We start from the raw sequence: 27,135 nt of genomic DNA, 5'->3' as shown, positions 1-27,135 counted from the left end.
TTTTGTGCCTGTCTAGGAGGTACTAGTAGTAGAAATTCAAGAGTGTCAAGGGGCAGAAATGAGTGGAGTTGCTATTACGAAGAAGGCACTCGGGATGCCGAAAGATCTGAAGGTCAATAAGTCACCCCAGAGTTCCGAAAGAGGTGGCTGAAGAGATTGTGAAGGCATTAGTAATGATCTTTCAAGACTCACTCCAGTGTTCAAGTATGCAGGGATGCAGAAAAAAGGAAATTATAGGCCAGTTAGTCTGACTTCAGTAGTTGGCGAGATGCTGCAGTCCATTACTAAGGATGAGTTTTTGGGATACTTGGAAGCACATGATTAAATAGACCAAAGACAGCATAGTTTCCTTAAGGGGAAATCTTGCCTGACATATCTGTTGAGGAAACAACGGGCAGGATAGACATAACAAAAAATAGAAGAGTCAGTGGATGTTGTGTACTTGGATTTTCAGGAGGCCTTTGACAAAGTGTCACACATGAGGCTGCTTAACGAGCTACAAGCCCATGGTATTACAGGGAAGAAACTAGCATGGATAGAAGACTGGCTGACTGGTAGGAGGCAATGAATGGGAATAAATGGGGTCTTCTCTGGTTAGCTGCTGGTGACTATATGTGTTGCACAGGAGTCGATGTTTGGACCATTTCTTTTCATGTTATATGCCAGTGATTTGGATGACAGGATTGATGTCTTTGTGGCCAACTTTGCAGACATTACGAAGATAGGTGGAGGGGCAGGTAGTGTTGAGGAAGCAGGGAGTCTGCAGAAGGACCTACAGATTGAGAGAATGGGCAAAGAAGTGGCAGGTGGAATATAGCTGAGGTAAGTAGATAGTCATGCACTTTGGTAGAAGGAATAAAGGCGTCAGCTAGTTTCAAAACAGAGAGAAAATTCAAAAATCAGAAGTGCAAAGAAACTTGGGAGTCCTTGAGCAAGATTCCCTAGAGGCTAGTTTGCATATTCCAAGAGGAGTCAGAGCGAGGTCGAGGCACGTTCAGGAAGGAGTGGAGAGAAGTCGGAGCACAGGAGAGGCAGATTCAGGGCCCGTCCACCTAAGCCGAGACTGAGGTTCAATCAATCCAAGCGCCAGATCGGTTACGGGCCAAAACATAGTGGCGGGGTCCAGGCCCTGCACGTATCAATGCAATAGGGCCCAGGCCTTAGAGAGAGGAACAACTCAATGTTTGATCGATTTAAGTGCCCAGCCAGATGGATCGAAAAAGTAGGGTGGCAGGACAAGAGACGAGGGTCAGGCCAGTTCTGCTAGATCAGGGGGTAGCCAAACTTACTTAATGTAAGAGCCACATACGATTAACTTCAGATGTTTGAGAGTCGCAAGACATGAACAAAATTTACACATGTTTTTATTGTTACATACACATTTTGTTACAAAAATTTTATATAAATATTAAGAAATACATGTATGCAATAATATTTATTCATGCATGTAGTCTTTTAAACTGTTAATCTGTATTAGTTTCAGTAATCATAATGTACATATATAGCAAATGTTTTCAAAATCTTGACTGATGATTGTTTTAACTATACTGAGCATATTTAATACGGTAATGAACTACCGGAACATCTAAGAAAAATATGCGAATTTGCATTTCAGTAACATAAGATTAGACTGCCAAAAATAAAAATAAAGGGAAAAAAACTCAGATAATTTTAATGATATTTATTTGTCTAAGTAAATATCTGGTCAAAACATGTTGGAGGAAAATATGTAAAAAAAAACAAACCAATAAAATTAGAGATATTTTAATCAGATACCACCTTACAAAATTACATCTTATCATAATACTTAGATAACATCTGGCTATTTAGAAATGATTTTAACACAGTTAATTTGTTTTTCCATAATTCGGATTTATGTGGATAATCAGCCGAAAAGTTTTTGTGATTTGTTTCATAGTGGCGTTTCAAATTACTGGCTTTGTAATGACTGAGTGACACATTGCAGATAAGACACAAAGGTTTACCTCCTTTAACAATGAATGCAAAATCTTCCACCCACTGTGGCTTAAAATGTCTGTTTTCATCTTCATATTTTCACTTCTTACAATTTGATGACACCATCTTCCTTCACAAAATTTTCACAGACACTTGTAAACAAAACTTGTATCCACAGTGGACCAACTAGGTCTGCACAATTCAGCATCCTGTGTTACACTGCGTTAATGTACATGACATGAGTGAGGTCGGGCCTAGACTCACTAACACTTTGAGCGCCAAACGACATAGATCTATGTCTGTGCTACTTTTGCCTTCAGCGCCCAATGATGTAGATCTACTTCGTGTATTTTGTAACTCAGGCTTCTGCCTTCAAGCCGTCTTCAGTGCCACGTAGCAATTCTCATCCACTCTTGAGCGATGGAATTAAGTCTCAAGGCATTTCCCGTGGTTCTATTTATTGCCAAAATGCTTTCCTATTAATTTCTACGCAATGGTAGCATGTGGTAAAAAGCTCAACCAACATATTTCCATGAGCCACACATTGAATGCCAAAGAGCCGCATGTGGCTCGCGAACCGCGGTTTGGCCACCCAAGTGCGAGATTCCCCGCGATATTTACTCTGATCTTCACTGCACTGAGAATGAGACTGTGGACCCGATCCAGCTGCTCCGGGCTCCATGACGTTTACTCCGCTATGTGATGAACTGAGTCTGAGGCTCGGGGCCTACTCCAGGCTTCGTGTCTGAGGACTCACTTTTCATTGTAAATGCTATTCACTTACTTTTATTGTTTGCTTCATGTTTTTTTCTCTCTCTGTACACTGGGTGTTTATTGTTTTTTTTTTAAATGGGTTCTTTTGGGTTTTTTGTTTTGTGGCTGCCTGTAAGGAGACAAGTCTCAAGGTTGTATAATGTATACATACTGTGATAATAACTTTGAAGTTGAGTCAGTGGTAAGGGAGGCAAATGCAATGCTAGTATTTAGTTTGAGAGGACTAGAATACAAGAGCAAGGATGTAAATCTGAGGCTTTTTAAGGCATTGGTCAGAGCACACATGAAGTATAGCATGCAGTTCTGGGCCCATTATCAAAAAAAAGATGTGCTGGCATTGTCGAGGGTCCAGAGGAGGTTCACGAGAATGATTCCAGGAAAGAAAAGGTTAATGTATATTTGATGGCTCTGGGCCTGTACTAGGTTTGAAAGGAATAATAAATCAGCCATGGTAGAACAGCAGAGTGGACTCAGAAGGCTGAATGGCCTAATTCGATTCCTGCGTCTTATTGTCTCCTTCCAGGGGTCAACCAAAGCAGTATCTGCTAAAGCTCAAAAAGAACCACAAGACAAGCGTCCAAAGTCACCATGACTTTTGCTGGCTTAGAAAAGAATTATCAACTAGAGTATGCATCCAATTACATGTTACTAAACAAATGATATGCATTAGCACATTCCTCATCCCACAAACACACCAATCACCAAAGCCAGTTCCAAAAATAAATTTTCAAAATGTTTGAAAATCTCTCTCTCACACACACTCTCGAAGAGGAGCTGACATCCAGTTAAGATAGGACAGGCTATTTCTTACTCCACTGATCTACAGCTTCAAAAGATTTTGGCCCCAGATTCTATTACAACAACGTACTGATGCACAATTGTCCAAAGTCACCTCATGTACCATATGCTTTGCTACCTGCATTATCCCAATGACCTTTGCTTGCTGTGTGTAGTCGCCTTGCTCGCATTTCCCGGAATAATCAGGTGTGACAATTGCCCTGTAATCTTAACCCCAGAATCCAAAACTGAAGTTATGTGTAAATATTTTATCCCATGCTATCACTTTAATTTTGCATTTTGTCAGAGTATGTTTCAGCTTTGTTTGTCCTGTATGACTGGTTTAGATTGAGACTGATGAGAAGTAAAGTTGACCTGAATTTCTTTACCATGAGTAATTCTACAAGAGATTGTCCATTTGTGGACTGCAGTGAAAGTGGGACCAAATAGGAACAAACAGACTGGTTTCATTGCTGTTTTCTTCATTCTTCTTTGGAAGTCTGAACAACTTCCTCTGTATTCCTATTAAAGAAAGGATAACAATGGACAGATGCAAGATCATTTATGCCATTTTGTATCAATGGAATCTTCAAACTTCACACTCATTTCTATTGTCTGATACCATGTGTAGTGCATTTAATATTTCATTAATATTTGAGTAATATTGTAAATATATTGTTTAAGCATTCTTTGTTTACATAATTCATTATGGCTTATATGTAAGAAGTAGGTGAATGGCACCTGTCATTACGCCACTACGTCATATGCTAGTGCCTCACTAAAGGAGTAAGAAGAAGGGAAAAAAAAGTTGAGAAAGCATATGCAACGAAGGGTCTCGGCCCGAAACGTCGCCTGTACTTTTTCTCATAGATGCTGCCTGGCCTGCTGCGTTCCACCAGCATTTTGTGTGTTGCTTGAATTTCCAGCATCTGCAGATTTCCTTGTGTTTGCGAGACAAAGCATATCCTGGCTCCCATGTTTTTCTTTCAATTTGTTTCTGGAGTTACAAAACATGATAGAGGCGATGAGGAAGTTTTAAACGAACCTACCTGGTGAAGCTCCGCGAGGCATTCAAGTTTTAAGAAAGGGCAGCTCGTTTTTCACTGAAAGGAGGAGAGAGATGTTCGAGTTTTTAAAAAAGCACAACATGTCTCTTCAGAGAGGGAGAAAGAAGGTAGAGTTTAAAAAAAAGTAGAAAATACATAAATGAAATTCATGGGTTCCTAAACAGTGAGAACCAGGTGATAGTAATAATAAATAAATAAAAGCAGTGTTGCTGAATGCAAAGGTGGAAAGACATACAGTTTGCTTAGAGGTTCCACTGTTCCAGCTGAAATAAGCTTTCCTGATATCATGAACGTAATGCAGTAACATTTAGAACTGAAACCATTGTTGTTAGCAGAACACCTTAGATTTCATAAGTAGAATCAATAAGAACCGGAAGTTCATTCCAGCATATGTGGTTGAATTGAAGAAATTGTCCAAGCATTGTCAGTTCAATGATGGGCTTAATGATGCAGCAACAGATCGTCTAGTTTGTGGAATCTTACAAGAAAGCATTAAAAAATGGCTCCTACCTGAAGCACAACACACATTTAAAAGAGCAGTTGAAATAACTGTATCAATGAAAACAGCAACCAGAGGTACAAGTGAGTTGCAGCCAGGAATGAAAGTGAGCAGTGAACAAAATTGGAATGTCTCAATAGAAACCTGCCTGGACAAACAAATCATGTTAGTGTTGTGGCAGGGGCTCACATACACCAAACCAATACAAGATTAACGGCGAAACTTGAAGAAAATGTGACAAAGTAGAACACATACAAAGAGCATGTCAGGCAGACAAAAATAAATGGTGTCTGCACAGGGAGAAGAAAAAAATTAAAAAGTGTAGTTGCAGTTTCAAACAAAGCATCAATTTGCAAGCTGTTGATGAAAAATATGATAATGAAAGTAACACAAGACTTGTTAGCCTTGAGATTTAAAATGAGAAAACTAACAAGGGACAAGCAATATAGCTTACACCACACGAGAATGGCAAAGTAATCAAAAAGGAATTGGAAACCATAGAAAGGATGCTGAGGAGATTTACAAGGATGTAGCCTGGATTGAGGAGCATGCCATATGAGAATAGGTTGAGTGAACTCGGAGCGATGGAGGATGAGAGGTAATCTGATAGAAGTGTATAAGATGATAAGAGGCATTGATCGTGTGGATAGTCAGAGGCTTTTTCTCAGGGCTGAAATAGCTAGCACGAGAGAGCACAGTTCTAAAGTGTTTGGAAGTAGGTACAGAGGAGATGTCAGTGCTGTTACGAACCCCATAACTGGGTCACTTACCAGCAAAGATAGAGAGGTCCATTGAAGTCTGATGGTATTATTTTAACAGTATTTATTGATAAAAATACACAAAAGAATATCAATGCAAACATACAGATAAAATACGTCGTCAATACTAAATCTAAAAGCGCGGGTATAATAATAATCAATAAAGAATAGCTCTATCGTTGTCAAGGGGATAATGTATTGTCCGATAGAAATATAAAAGTCACTGTTAGTTTGTTCAAGCTGCAGCGTTTTGGTTTGAGAGAAAGACGGGTTAAAACTTGCCCAGTACTTTTATGATGTCAACCCTTCAAGAGTCATTGGGAGTTAGTTTCCCCGTTGTTAGCTAAAAGCCGTTCTTCCGTGGTAAAAGCCACCAGTTCCGGGGCAAATGGAACCGAACGCAAGTGGCCTCCTCCCATTGGCTTCCGCTATTACGGGATCGCTAGCGTTTCTTCTGGTGCGTCTGAGGGGCTGTTCCCACAGACCCTCTTTTATCCTGACTCACAGGGTCTCAGATGTCAATCAGGTGGGGGTGATGCAATCTCTCCCTCAACCAGCCCACTTTGCCTGAGGGCTTCCACGTAGCACAGTATTGTAATACACAAGTCCGTCTCCAAGAGACAATGGCCGTTTCCCGTAGCTTTATATCGCCGGGGGGGGGGGGGGGGGTCAAGACATTCCGCACGTCTCTCTCTCATTTCCTGGGTCTCCTGACCCAAATCAATAGTGATCTTGCGATTCTCACAAAGGAGGGGGCTACCCCGCACCCTTTGGCCCCTCGGAGCTGTGGTACATTCATAACACCCCCTTTCTTCAAAGCATTTTTACCAGCGGTGAAAACGAAGTAATACAGAGTCTTACAGGATTTTAGAATCTAACACAATACAAAAGCTTTTCCTTTTCACTACAGAATAATACAGTCATACATTCAATTCAGCATCTAAACAGTTAACGATTACAGTGTCACTTCCTTTAATATCTTAACATCTTGTACCTTACTAAAGTCTTATAGCATCAGACTTCAATTTAATAACCACCTATTTTTATTTCTTTCCTTCAGCAAACAAAAACTAAGGAGTTGTGATCTTGGCTTATGTGTATCTACAAAAGTTCATGCAAATACTAATCTTTCTGTTGCTTTCAAACTTAACAGGCAGGCTTCCATGGGGTTGTCTTTATTATTCACATGCTTTGTCGAAATCCCATAAAACTGGCTTTTGCTATTTAAAAATGGCGTCCCCATTAACCGTCGCCTCTTTTCCAGTTAATCCCCACGTGGGGAGCTTGGGTACCCTGGCGAAATAGGCTCTCGCCCGCTTCTTTCATAGGAGTTATTTTATCAACACCGTGTCCCAAACTTAGACCATCTTCTGAATTTCCACCCAATTCTTTAATTTTACACAGGTTGCTAGCCCTCTCTTCAGGACCCTTCAGGCTATTAGTTTTCAGTTCGAACTCTTTGTTCAAGCAGCATTTCAAATTCTGCCTTTTCACACCACACTCTGGAATAACAATAGCATGGGGGGCCCCCGTAATCTTCCAACTCAATCTGTAAGCGATCCGCAGGCTTTAAATTTTCTTCATTCGATTTGGGAACTAAATATTTCCCCTTTCCTTCAATAATAATATTTATCTCCCCACTTTTGGTCTCCGCATTAACTTTTAACACACCATCGAGCACAAACACCTGGGAACTCTCACTTCCCACTATTACCAAGGTTAACCCTTTCTTCACTGAACCACGTCTATCTGACCCACAAGGACGGCCTTCCCTTTCAACAGAATCAAATACCTCAGACTTTTTCTGAGCTCCAGTACTAGGTTCAGTACCACATGCATCCACATCTTGGACACACTCAAACGGGACATTTGCCTCTTTCAGGCTTTCAATACCCTTACCCGGTCCAAATTCTAATTTCCCCTGATTCTCCCAGCTACTCTGGGCAACTCCCTTTTGGAGTAAACTCAACCCCGCGGGCTGAAACAACCTCATCTGCCAACCCAGCAGACCTCTTCAAGGTAAGAGCACCCTTTTCATCTAGGACTGCCCTTATTTCATTATCGGGAACACCTCTAGCATTTTCAACTTCTTCCAACAGTTCTGCCAACCCAGACAGATCATCCAGGTCCAACACTGGACCTTCTAACAGCTCTAGCTGTTTCTCATCTTTATCTTCTGCCTCTAGAACTTTTCTCCTCGCTAAAGGCAGGTCTACCTCCTCTCCCTTACCCTCTTTCACTTTACTACTCTTCGTTTTACCACCCTCTAAACCCTCATGGTACAGGGTCGGTAAAAACGTCTCGGCCAAATCAAAACTGGCCGGATTTAAACTGCTCCCTTTCTCAGCTGCCTCTCTCGACGTGCTGCGAGTGATCGCGCATGCGGGATAGATCTTGGAATCTAGGGGCGGGGCCACAACACTCACCAGCTGGTGTGTCGGCATCATGGCTGCCCAAACCTTACCACCTGCTAAATCGTTACCAAGAAGGACATCCGCGTCAATTCTCGGGAATTTGGATCACACCCCTATTTCAACTGGTCCAGACCCCAGCTCACAATCCATAATGACCTTATGTAAGGGCACCATTTCTGTCCCTTTGCTTATTCCTTTCACAGCTACCATTCCCGTCTTGCGACCAAAATCTAGTACCTTACTGCTGATCAACGATAGCTCAGCCCCCGTATCTCTCCAGATCCGTACTGGAACTGGTGTGTCTCCCTCCCTCACAGATAAGGTTCCATTTGACAGACAAGTCTCAGATCCTTCTCGTACTCTGTCTACCCGGGGCTCTCTTGTCGATTTACTGATTACCACGGCACATCCGATAGGGACTGCTGCTTTCCCTTTTCCTGTCTCTTTCCTCGGAGCAAAGCATCTAGATGCAATATGCCCCCCCTTTCCACAATTAAAACAGGTCAAGCCTGGAAATCTCTGGCCGTCTGGCCTTTCTCCCTCAACCTTACCACTAGCTCCCGGCAGGACCTCTGCCTCAGCCGGCGGGCTTTCTCGATCGTTCCCACAGTCTCTCTGGGAATTTTTATTCAAGGAAAACTTTGTCTTGTGGGTTAGGGCATATTCATCTGCGAACCTAGCAAATTCTGAGATGGACTTATTCGGCTTCTCATTCAAATACGTCCGGATATCCTCCGAAACACAACCTTTAAATTCCTCAATCAGAATTAACTCCCTGAGATGCCAATAATCCTCCTCCACTATCTCTGCTGTGCACCAATGGTCCAAGAGCACACCCTTCTCATAGGCAAACTCGGTATATGTCTGATTCCACCCTTTCTTTAAAGTTCTGAACTTTTGTCTATACGCTTCAGGTACTAGCTCATAACTCCGGAGAATGGCCACTTTTACTTTGTCATAACTCTCCTCCTCTTCCTCCTCCATGCCAACACCGTATATGTCCGCTGTGCCTTCCCTTTTAACACATTTTGTAACAGTGCCACCCACTGATGTCTGGGCCACTTCTGATTCACTGCCACCTTTTCAAAAAGCAAGAAATAACTATCAACATCCATCTCCTCGAACGGAGGTACTAACCTCAAATCTCAACTAACATTAAACCGCTCCTCTCGGTCTGACCCTTGATCTCTTCGCCCTTGATTTAACTTCTCCATCTCCAAGTCATGTTTCCTTTGTTTCTCTGCCTCCCCATACTCTCTCTCTTTCTCTTTCTCAGCTGCTTCCAGCTGTTTTAACTGAATTTCGTGCTCTCTTTGTTTCTCAGTTCTTTCCTGCTCCCACTTCACCTCGAACTCTTTTAGCTGGAGCGCATGCTCCCTCTCTCTCTCGGCTCTTTCATTCTCCTTCTCAGCTGCTTCCAGCTGCTTTACCTTAATTGCATGTTCCAACCTTAATTTCTCCAACTCTAACTGAGCCGTCCCAGCTGGTACCTTTTCAGGAATATTTTCCAATACCTCAGCTGCAAACACATTCTTCCCAATATAATACTGAGTTATTGCCCTTCGCACCTCCCGCTTTTTCATTGACAACATTACCTCTGCAAGGTTTAACCCCTTCGCCAAATTTACCAAGTCTGATTTGGTGGCCGCCTCTAGCGCCTACAGAGTCAGGTTTTCTATAAATTCACCCATGTCCATCTTTGCTGGTTTCCCGTCTGGCTACCCGCGTAACCAGATCCAAGTTTGGACTTACAAGCCCGATTCACTGGCCCTCCAATTTGGTATCAAATCCCGAGACGAGAATCCCAAGTTGTTACGAACCCCGTAACTGGGTCACTTACCAGCAAAGATAGAGAGGTCCGTTGAAGACTGATGGTACTATTTTAACAGTATTTATTGATAAAAATACACAAAAGAATATCAAAGCAAACATACAGATAATATACGTCGTCAATACTAAATCTAAAAGCATGGGTATAATAATAATCAATAAGGAATAGCTCTATCGTTGTCTAGGGGATAATGTATTGTCCGATGGAAATATAAAAGTCACCGTTAGTTCATTCGAGCTGCAGCGTTTTGGTTTGAGAGAAAGACGGGTTAAAACTTGCCCAGTCCTTTTATGATGTCAACCCTTCAAGAGTCGTTGGGAGTTGGTTTCCCCGTTGTTAGCTAAAAGCCGTTCTTTCTTCTGTGGTAAAGGACCACCGATTCCAGGGCAAATGGAAACGGACGCACGAGGCCTTCCCACCGGCTTTTGCTATTACGGGATCGCTAGCGTTTCTTCTGGTGCATCTGAAGGGGTGTTCCCACAGACCCTCTTTTATCCTGACTCACAAGGTCTCAGATGTCAATCAGGTTGGGGTGAGGCAATCTCTCCCTCAACCAGCCCACTGCCTGAGGGCTTCCATGTAGCACAGTATTGTAATACACAAGTCCGTCTCCAAGAGACAATGGCCGTTTCCCATAGCTTTATATCACCGGGGGGGGGGGGGGCAAGACATTCCGCACGTCTCTCTCTCATTTCCTGGGCCTCCTGATCCAAATCAATAGTGATCTTGCGATTCTCACAAAGGAGGGAGCTACCCCGCACCCTTCGGCCCCTCAGAGCTGTGGTACATTCATAACAGTGCTAGGAGTTTTTTTTTCTATAAACGCAGAGAGTGGTGAGTGCATGGAATGGGCTACCAGTAATGATGATGGAGGCGGATACGATAGGGTCTTTTAAGAGACTCCTGGGTAGGTACATGGAGCTTAGAAAAATAGAGGGCTATGGGTAACCCTAGGTAATTTCTACAGTAAGGACATGTTCAGCACAGCTTTGTGGGCTGAAGGGCCTGTATTGTGCTGTAGGTGTTCTATGTTTCTATGAATTGGACACAGGCTCAGCAGTTCCAGTTAATCCACAAAATGGGCTTGAACAGCATTTCAAAGATAATGAATTGAGGTCTGTAGATATCCAACTAAAAACACACATATGCCACCACGTCATATGGGAGCACCTCACTAAAGTAAAGTAAAAGCTAAGTTGACATGTTTCCTGGCCTTTGTGTTTTTCTTTTGATTCATTTCTGGAGATACAAAACATAACTCCAACAATCCATTTTGAACATCAACTATCAGCAGGAACATCTTCCCTTAGAATGGTCCAACATAATCAACCTGGCATGCACTCTAACATTCCCAAATGTTTTCTTTACATTTCATGCAAGACTGTGCTTCCTGCTCACTGTCAGAGTCCACTTGCATCATCCAGCTGAACATATTCATATAATTCCTGAGAACAGTTCCTTTGGAAGCAATGCCCATCCTTGAGGGGAACTCAAACTCTAGCTCCTCACATTGATGTATTTGTTCCTAATACTCAGTTATAAGTACCAAGAGTGGTAGGACATTAACTGTGGTATTTTCTCTGTAAGCCACCTTCCATGATGTACTCCTGAACTTGACAGTGTAGGGTATTTTGCTGTCTGCTCTCCAGTTTGCACAGTACTTACAGGATTGTCCAGATGATTCATTATTGCTATTGGTCATGTATTCTTTCATCATCAGAAGATCACTGACTGCATGTATGTTTCCGTGATATTTTCCATATCTGAATAGGTCAAAGACAGTCTTTTAATCATCGGAGAACTAGCTGATGCATTAGCTTCATTCCCTGAAAGGGGCTTATGGCCTGTGTAAACGATGAAATGACATCCAGAAATGTACTTCTGGAAACCACTTCACTCTCAACATGCCTAGAACTTTATCCAGCTGAGTACTTTCCTTCTCAACTCCACCATGAACAGTACCAAGCCTGGCTGTGAAGGAGTGTTTGGCATGGGGCTAGCAACCCCATCCTGTAACAAACCCAGAGCTACAGAAAGGCCAAAAGAAATTCCAAAGATAACTCTGGGAGAGGAATGATACCATGAAGATGGGCTACACCTGGGGACAACCTGAAAGACTGGTGCAGGACAGAGGACTCTGATAAGCTGCAGTTGGTGGCCTGTGCCCAGTAAGGGTGATGGGCTTAAGTATGTATTTTCCCTTTTCTGCTGTTGGGTTTCTGGAGATAACCCCTACTGGATTTTCAGAACCTACTTTCATCAGATGGAGTGCCACCAGGACAGAAGGGTTTTGCATCACGTGAATAATTTCTGGTGAACATGGGCTTTTTTTTGAGTTTCCGTCCACCTCCACTTCAATTCATTTAACAATTTGGTTTTCACAACTGTTTTCAAATCATTTAACAATTGGGTTTCCAGTTTTCACGATAATCTTTATGTAGGGACATTTGATGCACTCACAAGGATACAACCTGTCTGCATCATCAATTTCACATGCAGCAAAGAGATGTGACAGTATCTCAAAATATTCTTCCCCTGACTGGATTTGAGACTCCAATGCTACAGTTGAGATTTATGGCAATTCTTTCTTTCCTTATATTTTTAAAGCAGGTAATTGTTAGCCTTTGTCTCTCCCCATTTTCATTTATCCAAACCCTTACTACTCGATTTTGAGACAATTTTCCTCATCACCAATATCTTTTTTTAAATTTTTTTATTGAATTTTCAAATAGGTTACAGAAAGAAAAAAAAATTGTCAACCCTTCCCCCCTCCCCCAAACATATCCCTATAGAAAAAAAAGAGAAGAAAAAAGAAAGAAAGCCTGGATATCGGAAGATACCCACATGTTCCATGGAGTTCATAATAGCTTTAATATGTATATTTATTTCTTTCCCCAGATAACCAATAATTCTATCTTCAGAGCACCTATATACTTAATCCTATCTTTTGTAAATAAGGGTGCCAAATTTTCAGAAATATTTCATATTTATCTCTTAAATTATAAGTAATTTTTTCAAGTGGAATGCAGCTAAAAATTTCATTCTTCCAACGATCTATACTTAAGTATGAATCCAATTTCCAAGTAACTGCAATAGCCTTTTTGGCTACTACCAATGCAATTTTTATGAATTCTTTCTGATATTTATTCAATTTGGATTTCGATTTTATCCCTTCAATATCGCCTAGTAAAAATAAGTCTCTCATCACCAATATCATGACTAATAAAAATGTGGAGATGGAGTTTAATTCATGTGGGTGTTTATTTTCTATGAGCCTGCTGAGAGTGCACATCTGTTAAAATGCCCTTTATAGAGATCAATCAAAATATCTAAACTGGTAAGACATAAGCTTGCATGATTACCATAGACTAAATGCCTATCCTTTCTCTCCATGAAAACAGTACCTCACCAACTCTCATAGCCTTGCTATTCCCTCTATCACAATCACAGATAGGCCTCTGATTACTTCCTCATATCTCTCTCTACCCATCTTCCTTGTCTCAAACCTCTTTCCATCTGTATTCAGCCCGAGCTTTAAAAAAGGTTTTAAAAGCTCAACTATCTAACCATTGTTACAATATTCCTTGCAGCTATCAACATGCTTCAGCTGAGCCTTTTCAAAACCAATGCATCACCAAGCTGTCATTTCAATAGTACAATCTTCATCTCCACTCCCTCATGACCAAAGAATTCAGATTTGAAAAGCTAATTTGGATGCTCATCATCAGACCTGGCTGGACTTCAATGAACAGTCCACTTATCCAGGATCCTCCCAAGAAAAACCCATCTCTTCTTATATCCCTCTTCCTATGCTAGAGATCCTTAATTGTTCCCATCCTTATCTGGACCACCTTGTTTAACTGCCCCAATTTCAAGGATTCCCTCTGCTACGCTAATGGAAAAGCACTGATCACAATGAAATCTTTTGTGATTGCATCCAATGTGACCTGCCCCTCCTTCCCTGCAGCATTTATCACTCAATGCACCTCCAGTGTCTCTGGTGTTTTCCAGCTGCCTGGGGCTGGGACCATCATTGCCTACTAGCATCCTTGTTTTTCTGGCATTTATCCAGGGAATCAGCCAGCATTGTTACCATGGTGTCCCGCAGGGATTTGCCACTGACCAACATTATTCCCATCTGCATGGCGCTCCACTGCAATACCAATGGAGAGCACGGCATGAGATTCCATTTGTGTGCTTCGTCTCCACCTCTCTGAGGCATTTACCAGCAATGACTGAGTTCTTTCAATTACGGGAAGTCCCTAGATTACATAAGGGTTCTGTTCCTGAGAACTGACTGTAAACTAATTCTTCCATAATGTATAACGCAAATGAACAATTTTCTCCAAAACCAAGATAAAAGTCCATTATATGAAACAGCTGAGCCTCCCCTTCCCAAAGTACTATTGTATTGTGTTACTCTGTCATCCATTTTCCATTGCTACTCATACCATACTGCTCTGCATGCACATCCTACAAATTCTTTCATTTCAGCGAATATCTTCTACGTTCATCCTAAAGCTGCCCATAATTAAATTAAAGGCACATGAACTGTAAAGAGTCATTCTTTCTAGAAAAATCATTTAAAAACTTGTGGGAGAATTTTGTAATGTCAAATTTCTGTAAGTTAGATCTTCTGTAATCTGGGGAGCTACCACATTTGGAAAACATGCATCAGCATCTTTGCCCCCAAAAACCTACCCAGCATCAAGAATGGCATTCCCCGGCTCCAGCTGGTTTTCTGCTATTGGCCATTGTGGTGCAGCATTTGATCCCAAGTTGAAGTTAAGAACACAGCATAACCAGCTCTAAAATAATACCCAACCTATGTTGGCCACCTCTTCTGCTGCTGGAACTTCATCCATAACCATTTGGGTATAACAAGGAAGAGAACCACCACTGCAGAAAGAGGTGGATACAGCCCAGTCCATCACAGGAGAAGCCCTCCCTGAGTACATTCACATGCCACAAGACAGCAACAGCCATCATCAGTGACCCCCACTGTCCAGGCCATGCTCTCTCCTCACTACTACCATCAGGTGGGAGGTACAGAAGCCTTAGCTTCAACATTACCAGGTTGATTAACAGGTAATACCCCACAATCATCAGGCTCTTGAACTGGTGTGGATAACTTCATTCACCATACGTTCCACAGGGAGGATGTACAGAGACTCATTTTAAAGCAGTACTAGAATTGATCTGCAAACTCCAGAGTTGTGTTAGCACCATTCTAACCACTACACTACTGTGGCATCTGTCTTCAAGATTCATCTTCCTAAATATATCACTTCATACTTTCCCAGACTGAACACCACCTCTGCCCAGCTCTACAACCTGTCTATATCCCACAGTAACCTATAGCAAATCATGTCTAACATGGGAAGATCGTGTCTAACAAGCCTGACAGAGTTCTTTGAGGTGACCAGGCATATAAATGAGGGTAGTGCAGTGCATGTGATCTACATGCATTTTAGTAAGGCATTTGACAAGGTTCCACACAGTAGGCTTATTCAGAAAGTCAGAAGGCATGGGATCCAGGGATGTTTGGCCAGGTGGTTTCAGAATTGGCTTGCCTGCAGAAGGCTGAGGGTCATGGTGGAGGAAGTACATTCGGATTGGAGGGTTGTGACTAGTGGTATCTCACAAGGATCAGTTCTGGGACCTCAGCTTTTCATGATTTTTATTAACGACCTGAATGTGGGGGTAGAAGCGTGGGTTGGCAAGTTTGCAGATGACACAAAGGTTGGTGGTGTTGTGGATAGTGTTGAGGATTGTCGAAGATTGCAGAGAGACATTGATAGGATGCAGAAGTGGGCTGAGAAGTGGCAGATGGAGTTCAACCCAGAGAAGTGTGAGGTGGTACACTTTGGAAGGGCAAACTCCAAGGCAGAGTTCAAAGTAAATGGCAAGATAATTGGGAGTGTGGAGGAGCAGAGGGATCTGGGGGTACATGTCCACAGATCCCTGAAAGTTGCCTCACAGGTCGATAGGGTAGTTAAGAAAGCTTACTGAGTGTTAGCTTTCATAAGTCAAGGGATAGAGTTTAAGAGTCACGGGGTAATGATGCAGCTCTGGTTAGGCCACACTTGGAGTATTGTGTCCAGTTCTGGTCACCTCACTATAGGAAGGATGTGGAAGCATTGGAAAGGGTACAGAGGAGATTTACCAGGATGCTGCCTGGTTTTGAGAGTATGCATTATGATCAGAGATTAAGGGAGCTAGGGCTTTACTCTTTGGAGAGGAGGAGGATGAGAAGAGACATGATAGAGGTATACAAGATATTAAGAGGAATAGATAGAGTGGACAGCCAGCACCTCTTTCCCAGGGCACCACTGCTCAATACAAGAGGACATGGCTTTAAGGTAAGGGGTGGAAAGTTCAAGGGGGATATTAGAGGAAGGTTTTTTTTACTCAGAGAGTGGTTGGTGCGTGGAATGCACTGCCTGAGTCAGTAGTGGAGGCAGACACACTAGTGAAATTTAAGAGACTACTTTCAGGTATATGAGGAATTTAAGGTGGGGGGTTATATGGGAGGCAGGGTTTAAGGGTCAGCACAACATTGTGGCCTGAAGGGCCTGTACTATGCTGTATTTTTCTATGTTCAAACTATCCAAGTACTTCAATATAGCTCTATTTCAACATCTGCTTCCAAATATTCCTGTGAAACACTTGCCATATTTTCACACTACTAAATGTACAATGGAAATGGAATTTGTGTTATAATCAAAATGAGACAACAGGTTGCAATTGCATAAAAATAAGTCCAAAAGAGAGATGCTAGAAATATGGGTAAGAACACAAAACACCTCAAATCCTTAGCAGGTCAATCTGCAAATTTACACTTTCTGAACTACACCTCTGAAGTCTGCCCCCAGATTTCTCTCAATGTAGCTCCATTAGTTTAATGCAGTGCACATTTTTTTTTGCAACAGGTCTCTCCCCTGGAACCTTCCCAAATGCTTTTTGGGAGTCCGATACAAACCCTTCACATTCCTTTTATTCACATATGTTGTTCTTTATCTTGAGAATTTAAAGCAAATTATGAATGATCTAATCTCCACAATACTTAGTATTTTGTGTGAAACATACAGCAAATTAACTTTGTTAAAATGCAGGTACACGTCCTCTTCCAGTACTTTTATGAAATGCCTTGTAAGGAAAATATTTCCATTTGGTCCTGTTTTGAGAGATAAAACTGGTTGCTTTACATAGGTGAACACATAGAAGTATATGGGTGACAACAGAAATAAATCTCTAACATGTTAGTGAATTCATTTGGTATCATGTTCCAAGAACTTGTACTAACAGACTGTCACCGGCTTGAATTACTGGAGCCTAAGCAAGAACTCTTGAAAAATATTAAGCCTATAACAAGTTAGTAATTATCTAGTAAGCATGGATTTGATGCCAGCAAACATCATCAGATTAACACCTTACAACCGTATAACTGAGAGGACTTGTAGCAGAATCACTATCAGTAAAATAATATATTACAAGTTGAACAAATCTTATTCTGATCTCCAAGGCAACTATTTTAATAGCACAACATTGCCGAAAGAAGACAAAAACACTTGATTCACAGCCAAGCTGTTAGTTGCGACTGAAAACGACCGTCTTAAAGGGAAGGAGAGCTTGTTTGCAGACAGTTACGCACTCACAGTTAAAGCCGAGCTGGTGGGATGCTGGCTCGGCGGACACGGTACAGAAGCTCTGGTTGCTGTTCGCTGTCACTGAACTAATAGGTACTTCCGAGTTATCGGTACTTAAAGAGCTCAGTCACTGGAATCACGGTCACTCTCTGCTTGGCTATACGTCCAACACTCCTGCTCTCCCCCCTCTCCTCTCAGTGTTGCGCCGGTTAACCTCTGCAAGACTTAAAGACATCTGGTCCCTGATGCGCTCAGTGCATTATAATCCCTCTGCACTGCTCCCTGTTCAGAGCCGCACCAACACTTGCACCTCTGTGCCTGCACTACCTTTGCAGCGAGACGCCTCGGGAACGGGGAGGCGCGCACCGGGACGGGGCACGCGCACGGGCTCCCGATGTCAGGTGTGGGCGACAGACGGGCGCGCGGGAGCCGGCGGCTGCACGACCTTCTGCGCGCGCACCGCAGCTTTCGGATTCATGGCCCTGCTTCTGGGATGTGTCGGGGAGGATTCATGGTATTTTTTCAGCACTTCATAGTGAGCATAGGCAAAGTGTAAAACAGCATTCTAAATTATTTTTTTTAATCTTGGAAATAAATGCGCGAAAACATTCAAGCATCTCAAGATAAATTCTCAGCAAAATGTGTCCTCCGCCAATGCGACGAATCGAGGAATACCTCCTCCATGCCTCATACTTCGAGTCCAAATTGGTACAGGATGTCTGGGAGAAAAATGAGTGGTGAAAAATTGCTGCAAGTTGGGGTCCCATGTGTCTTTCTGTTATGGACCTGCTTTCCCTCCAGCTGTCTGTTCTGAGGAGCTTGAAGGGTCCTGTCCGCAATCGGCAGTCTCGCAGGGGCTTAGATGTTCAAGGCTCCCATTGCTGCTTGTGTCAACATCACCCGGGATCCCACGTGTCAATACAATCCTCTTTGCGGTTGACGGGTCTCTCGCTCGCTGCTACCGGAGTCTTGGGTCCTGGGAAAGGTTTAATCGACACGGTTAGAGGACTGGACTTCATGTCATGATGTGTTATTGGTCACTCCTTGACTGCTATTTTGTGGAATTTTGATGGGGGCAGATAGGCTCTGTGGCCTGCTGTCAACGAATGGCACAGAGCTAAATTGAACTGAAATGAATGGATATTTCTAGATTGTTTCAATGACTCTGTGGTTTGATGTTTTATATCCTGTCTTTTTCCCTCGATCTTTGCCATTTGTGCTATACTTTTTTTTACGCATTGGGTGTTTCAAGTTTTCTTTGAATGAGTTCCATGGTGTTTCTTTGTTTTGTGGCTGTCTGGGAAGACAAATAAGTGTGCTTTCAATCTTTGAGTATATTACATCCCGCTAACCAAAAAAGACAAAAAAAAACATTTATGTCCAGTCCTGTCAGCAGCCATTCTTCTATCCACACTAATAAATTACTTAATAATCCATGGCTTTTTATTTTTTATTAACCATTGATGCAGCACCTCACGATATATCTTCTGAAAATCTAGGATTAGTTCATCCACAAGAATCCTTTGTAGTAGTGTGCTCTGCATTTGTAACAGCTTTGGAGTGGAAAGAAGAATGAACAGTTCCCCATTAGTCCTGTGATGAACTCTTCTTCCAAATTATTGCACCAACAAAGACTGAGTGGGAGATGACATAGTTTTCCTAAACCTGAATGATGCACCCATTTGTTAGGATCACAGCTGGCATCATCTTGTGTAGTAGATATAAGATGATAACTAATTTCCAAGTAGCACCAGATTTGAGGAGGATTCCCAATATCCTATCTTGGTTGCTGGTACCGACGGCTTTTGTGAAGTCAAAGAGAGCCAGACAGAGTGAATTCTGCTGCTCACTGTATTTCTGTTGGATATCCCATAATGAAGATCATAGTCATTGTACCTGTTGAAGGCCAGAACCTACATGGAATGTGTTGCCAGAGGAGTCAGTGGAATCAGATACAACTGAGCCGTGGAGGATATGGACCTAACAAGGCAAATGGGGTTAATGTAGATGGACAGAAGGATCAGCATAGGTGTGATGGCCTGTTTCAGTGCTGAACAACTCTATGAACCTGTTGTGACGTATGGAGGAACTCTTCAGCCACCAGGTGCAGGCAATTGAGGAGGGTTCTGACAGTGATTTCCCTGTAGCAGAGGGTCAGTGATTATAATAACCACAGTTGGGTACGTCCTTTCTTGATGGCCATGATTACGATATCTCAATTCCCCCCTTACCAGGGGAAGAGAGATGCCACTGTCTGTAAGGAGCTGGTACATTTTCCCCGTGACCATGTGGGTTTCCTCCCACATTCCAAAGATGTACATGTTAGTAGGTTAATTGGTCATGTGGGTGTAACTGGGCAGTGTGTGCTAGCTGGACCAGAACGGTCTGTTACCATGCTGTAGCTCTAAGGAAGGACAATGAAGATGAAGTCAAGCTGGTGCCTGAAGTATCCTCTACCCTCCTTCAATTCTTTTGTCTGCTCCACGGGCTGTGTTGCCTGATTGTGATTGGAAAAGTGATGAAAAGCCTCTGCCTGTAATTCCTGCCAAATCTGCATAGTCACAGATGGCTACCAGGGAAAATCTGGACCAATACCCATGGTAGAAAGCTCACAGGAGAGCTGAATATTGAAAATAATTGAAGAGCTTAACGTAGTTATTGCCTTAATTGAGGGATATTCATTCTTGAGTATTTATAGAACAAACCACTCCATAATTTCCAAGTACAATCAAGGCAGTATCAAATTACTGTATGAATTTTAACACTCTGGTTAATCTTACTCTATCGTAGTTGTGCATTGATTAAAAAAAATACAAGAAACTACAGGGAGTTGTGGATGCAGCTCGGCACATCACAGGAACCTGCCTCTTTTATACTTTTCACTGCCTCAGTGAAGCAGCCACCTAATCAAAAACCCCACCTACCTCAGATAGTCACTTCCCCTCCCCCCACTGGGCAGTAGATGCACAGATCTGAAAGCACTTCCACCAGGCTGAAGGATAGTTTCTATCCCACTGTTATCAGGCCCTCGAATGGATCTCGTGTACAATGAGATAGACTCAAGACCTCACAATCCATCTCATTATGATCTTACACTTTATCATTTGCCCTCACTGCAGTTTTTTGGTAGCTTTTACACTTTATTCTGCATTGTTGTTGTTTTTCCTTACTTCTACCTCAATAGATTGTGTTATAATTTGTTTGATTTGAACAGTATGCAAGACAAGCTTTTCACTGTATCTTGGTACATATGACAATAATACATCAATGCCAATGCTGTGTAAATACTGATATATACGATTAGCGACCCCCCCCCCCCTTGTTATTTCCTTGGGATGGCTTGAGCAACATTTACAAGTTGAGCATGCTGCTTTATGACCTTCTCAGAAAAGTTAATCTCTGGGATGCCTCCAGTGCATTTGAACCATTTTCTAGATGTGACAACGTTTGTTGATCCAGATCAATAAATGAAGTTGGATTTCCCTCTGATATATTAAGTGGCTCATCATCCTTTTCCCCTTGGATCTGATTAAGAATAGGACATGAGAGAGGTGAGATCAGAGGTCTCACCAGAGGATATTGAAGGGTTTTCTATTTTGGGGATCAGTGCTTGCTGCCCAGGATCTAATCCATCTGTCCTCACTGATATTGTCAAGGTGTGGGTAGCAATATGAAGAGGTTTCCTTCAAACTATGTGCTGAGTTGGAGGTAGTGAGGAGAGGGTGCAATGATTCGGAGAGGGTCTGATGGATGAGTGAGTGCAAGATCCAGATGTTTTGCACATCCTGTCTGTTGCTATGTGCTGAGGGATGTGAGATAAAAAAATCAGTAGCACATTGAGTTTGGGTGAATTTTAGAGCCCAATGATCCAGGTTCAGGTGCACATGGATGTAATCCAACAGTGCACACTTTACAATGGAATACTCTAGTGGAAGTTGGGAGGACCATACTAGAACCTAACTAGACAATGGCTGCAAGTTAGTGGATTATTTTAATACAAGTTTTGGTCTGAATGTATCCTTCAGCAGATAGAGACAGTAGGTCCACGACCTGTCTGGAGTTTCATTCAGACAAGGATCTCAGTGGATATTAAATTTACAACTCAACTTAAATCCAAAGAGTTTTAACATTTTTCACATCCAACACAGCTATTTGCACATAAAGGACTTCCTACATTGCACATATGCTTGACAGAGAATAGGGAACACTGGTCCTACCATAGACAAAGGTAAGACCTTATCCAACTCATTTCAACCCTAACAGTTATAGTGAAGAGTCATTGTGCTGGGATAAATCAGCCAAGATCTACTGCAACATATGACAGTTCTGTGTTGCTATGAATATTCTCTCCACAGAAGGCAACAGTGAGTGTTGAGTTTGCCAGAAGTTGGATCCATCACCTGAGGATCCTTCAGGTTTCGGGGAACGGAGGTGTCACAGGCAGAGCTCTCCATAAGTTTCTTAAAAAGTGTAACACATTTGGGTATTGCACTGACATCTTTCTTGAGAATGAGGGAGAGGAGTGCAGATTTAGTGTTGAGGTATTTTGAGGTTGGCTACCCAAAACAACCTGGATGGAAGCAAACCATCAAAAATAAAACGGCGATTCTTTGGGTGGTGGATTAAAACTGAGTGATCTCTTTAGAAATATGACTCAGTGCATTATTTACTGTCTGGCCAGCCAACATGAGCTCAGAGGGAACCGACTATAAGTGTTGGACCCACTTCCAATTCAGATTGGCAATGGTTAGGTTGAGTTTTAGGCTTAAAGGTGTAAACAAGGTTATGGGCAGTGTGCATAAATTACTCACTGCTTCCTTTACCCACTAATTCATATCAAGAAAAAATTCTGTAGATTTGTTCTGCTGACTGATCTGCCAGATATCCTTATAGTGTAACTTTCTTTAGAGCAAATGGAGCATTTCATCTGAAAGACCAAAATAGTCAATTCTCTCCTTTGCCTATAACATCTCAATCCCTCAACAAATCAATTGGAATTCACACAACCATTAAAAGGAAATGGACCCTTACAGTCATCTGCTAAAAGCAAGCAATAAATATTAGTGAATATTACAGTTTGTGTAAAGATTCATACATTAGATTAAGACTTTTTCAGAAGAAAGACTTCATGGAAGGTCCTTTATCAGGAGAAAAATTAAATAAATTCTTGGATCTGGGAGAGAACCAAAACAATTGAAAGAAAATGATCTGTGTTTACACATGCATCTGATGCAGGTATCTTGGACCAACGCTGGACATATTAGATAAGTTTTTTTATTTTAAACTATATGAAAGGAACATATTATTTACACTTTACACTCTGAGGGCAAGATGTAGAAAACACTGTGCATCTTATCGAATGGTATCTGCTTTATTTATTGTTTCTAATTTTTTTTATCACTGTCTGATCTTGCGTAACCAACAAGGTCCCATTCCTTTTCTGCTGTAGATTATTCTATATGTAACCTCCTGGGTCGCCTCAGGCTCGCTCAGCTCGTTCTTGTCTAGGGGGAGCAGCCTTCAGCCCCGCCAAACTGGGTAATCAGCTGGTGTGGATGCTGTGTGATGTCCCCGCCTCGCCCAAAAACAGACAGGACACCATATGCGATTAAATGAGTACAATTTATAAAGGTTACTATAACTAAGTGATTAATAACGATACAGTATATATGAAGAGAAAATTAAAGAAAAGGCGCCAAACTTATCAAAGTCCAAACCACTTCGTGCACAGCCGTTGGAGCTCAATTTCTGAAGTCTTCTGGCCACCATTCGATCCCCTCCGAACTCCTCGACTCGCAGCTCAGGACCCTCCGAACTCCTCGGACTCTCCAAACAGCTCAGGACCCTCCGAGTGGTCAACCAAGCACATCTAGCTTCATCCCCCCCCCCCCTCGGAGAATCTCCCGGCCTCGGACTCCCCTTTGGGGTCCGATCCTCGCCCAGCTTAGAGCATTGCGTCCTCTCTCTCGACCCCCTCGCGCCGATCTCCCCAAAAGCCCCGTCAACAAAAGCTTACAGACTCAGAAGAAAGAACATTAATCCCCATTTGGTTTACAAAGGAATACAATTCTCGTTATCAGTAAATTAGCATTCCTGCTAGTTAACAAAAAAGAAGAAACCCTCTTTACACTTATCTAACTATATATAAAATATTGTAATAAAAGAGGTGATTAGTAGAACAAACACATACAGATTTAGTCAAATTGATATCTTTGCAAAGCTATAAAAGGACTAAAGATCTTTTATTTTTTTAAATAAGTTCTGCAATATGTAAGTACTGAGGGATAAGATGTTTAGCAGTTTCATTTAAACATACAAACTACACTATGACAGTGTTTAATTAAATAAATCTTGATGCAATTAGCATCCAATTGTGAAACTATTAATGCATTGTATGGGCCTTTTTCTGTTGCTATATGACAAACAGATGTGATGCCTTTCAGACGAGTGAATCTTTCACACTCATTTAATTAATTAATTTATTTAGAGATACAGCACCAAACAGGCCCTTCCACCCCAATGAGCCTCACCACCCAGCAATCCATCCCTTTAACACTAGCCTAATCACCGAGCAGTTTTCAATGACCAATTAACCTACTAACCAGTATGTCTTTGGATTGTGGGAGGAAACGAAGCACCTGGAGAAAACCCACGCAGCCATGGGTGGAACGTACAAACTCCTTACTAACAGCACCAGAATTGAACTCCAGACTCTGGAACACCCCAAGCTGTAATAGCATCATGCTAACCGTTATGCTACCATTTCTAAAAAAACATTTCTAAATGCTTTTGCTTTTGGAACAGTAAGCCAATCATACCACATTTTTTATTGCTTTATCTTGCGTCAAATATGGGAAAGAAAATAAATCTGATGGAAGGTCACCAACCTGAAGCATTAACTCTGGTTCTGCCAGACTTGCTGAGTGTTTGCACTATTTTTATGTTTTGTTAGGTTGCCATGCTCTGCAGTGTTTTTTTCCTGGGACCCACGATGTAAAACTCAGTGCAACTTTCCAACTGGGCACCCAAATTGATGTGTGTGAGTGTGCGAATGTACTCAGTTGTGAACAAAGCCCCCAGTTACTTTCATTGCACTGGATCTCTTAGTATTAATAATTCTAGACATTTTAGATGTCTCAGCAGCAAAGGAAGATATTCTGCAAAAGCTAAAGAAAAAGATTGGGTCTTGAACATCTAATTGTACTAATAATGGATGATTAATCTGGTCTCACTGGAATGTTCATCTGGTTGCTGAGGTAATAGGAAAGGTGGTTGCAGAAGGTCAAGTCATAATCTTACATACGTCCACAGAGTAAGGTAGCAAAAGTTACACCTATTTAAGAAAAGGTACGGGTTGAATCTAATAAGTACAACCCAATTTAACTTGAGAAAAGTAATACCAGAAACAGCATCAGCTGTAACTTGGACAAGTGTGGATGGTTTAGAGAAAGCCAGCATGTAATTGCTGAAGGCAAATTGTGTCCAACTAAATTGGAGGTTTTTGATGAAATAACAGCAAATGAAGTTGATATGGTCTATGCAGACTTCTGAATGGTTTTTAATAAAGATTATCATCAAAATTAAATTTATGGAACAAACAAAACCTTGGAAGCACAACTCAAAAACTGGCTAGGTAACAGGAATCAGAACGAAATAGTGAAAGGCCATTTTACAGACTGAAGCAAGTGTAAAACTGATATCCCAAGAGTCAGTATATCACCAATTTTCTCAATGTATTTTGATAATTTTTTCTTGGGCTTGGATGTAGAGAGTACTGTTTCCAGTTTTGTAGATGACACAATTAGACCAGATAGTAATTTACCTAAAGGAGATAAGGTACTCGGGCTGTTGAAATGGGCAGATGGACGGCAGGTGAAAATTACTGGAAACACAAAAGAAACTACAGATGCTGGAAATCTGGAGCAACACACAAAGGCATTGAAGGAATTCAGAAGGCCAGGCAGCATCTATAGAGAAAAATGGACAACTGATGTTTTGGGTCAGACTCAATGAAGGGTCTCAATCTGAAACATCAACTACCCATTATCCTTCATTGATGTTGCCTAACCCACTAAGTTCCTCCTGCACTTTGTGTGTTAGGTGAAAATTCATGCTGAGAAATGTGAAGAGTCAAAATAAACCTGAAATAAGAAGTCCCTAAAGAGTAGGAGGAGGACATATCTGGGTAACCTGTGCATAGATTGTTAAAAGTAGATGGCAAGTTGAGAAAGCGATAAAATAGCACTGAGATGGTTCTGAAGGGACCTTCAGAAAGTGTCTTGGATGGATGTGTTTCAGATCACCTTTAACAACGTAGATGGTAAATGCATATTTCCCGATGGCTGGTCACAAAATAGGGGAGAAAGAGTGAAGGTGATTGGCAAAACTGCAACAGTATCATAAAAAATAATTTTTATGCCATGAATGTTTAGGGTTTGGAATGCAGAGTGCAAATGCTAAACTGGAGAATTCAAAAGTGAGTTGGACAGATGTCTAAAAGGAAAGAATACAAAGGGGTCCATGATGAGAATGCAGGGGAGAGGGATTAGCTGGATTATTGAAACAGTATGAATTTAATGAGCTGAATAGCCTCCTCCTGTACTCATTCAATGATTTTGTGATTCTACATCTCCCTCCACAGATGCTGCGTGACCTAATGAGTATTTCCAACACCCCCTGCTTATATTTCAGATACCTTGTTTTTACTTTCCAGTTACTGGAATGGAATAACTTAGCAATAGTGCTGCAAGTCTCTTCAGATGACTGTGTTGGTCTCCTGGACAACAAGTGGTTAAAGCCCACTTGCTTCATTGTGGAAAGACGCCATTTGGCCCATTTCACACTACTATTTGAAAGAGATTTCCAGTAAGTCTCACTTTATTGTCTATTTCTTCACACTGGAACATATCCCTTTCCATGTCTACATCCAAAGCCCTTTTGAAACAATTTCCACCATCCATGCAGGCAGTGCATTACAGATCAGAACAATTCACCATTGTTGTTCTTCTTTCCCCTCATCACTATTTAGCTTGGTTAATAATTATCTTAAATTTGGATTGTCAGATTACCATTTCACCTGTCAAGAAGAAGCACCACCTTCTGTCTACACTATCAAAAACATTTCAGTCTGAAACAAAATATTCTTTAATCTATCAAGCAACAATGGACCTAAACATGAAGCACTGCCAAAGGGAACATGACCAAATGTTTTCCTTCCACCTTCCTCCCCTTCTCTCCACTCTTCTGTTTCTGTGCAGCATCAAAAATTATTAACCCACTAACTTACAATATTTGAACCAAAAATTTCCCATGTATACATTGTTGAACAAACTTCACTATTAAATAAGCAAATCAGTGGAAAATGTTATTATTGCAAGCAACCAAAATATTTTAGCCCACCTAATACAATG

The 27,135-nt window shown here is 41.7% G+C and overlaps 1 protein-coding gene across 2 annotated transcripts in view; it reads right to left on the bottom strand.

The window, feature by feature from the left end:
- LOC132395550 (collagen alpha-1(XXI) chain-like) overlaps nucleotides 1–19,210 on the bottom strand; it is a 210,471-nt gene extending 191,261 nt beyond the window's left edge. Inside the window, exon 1 of one of the 2 annotated variants that reach the window (XM_059972345.1) lies at nucleotides 18,053–19,210. The gene's annotated coding sequence lies outside the window, so the exon portion shown is untranslated. Of the gene's footprint in view, nucleotides 1–17,734 lie in introns of both variants that reach the window. The other variant, XM_059972338.1, reaches the window with a different exon arrangement.
- Between the last annotated feature and the right edge of the window lie 7,925 nt (nucleotides 19,211–27,135).

The sequence above is a fragment of the Hypanus sabinus genome, chromosome 1 (genome assembly GCF_030144855.1).
Source record: "Hypanus sabinus isolate sHypSab1 chromosome 1, sHypSab1.hap1, whole genome shotgun sequence".
NCBI classification, from domain to species: domain Eukaryota; kingdom Metazoa; phylum Chordata; class Chondrichthyes; order Myliobatiformes; family Dasyatidae; genus Hypanus; species Hypanus sabinus.
The sequence above is the reverse complement of the archived record's forward strand: the minus strand, read 5'-3'. Positions and strand labels throughout refer to the sequence as shown.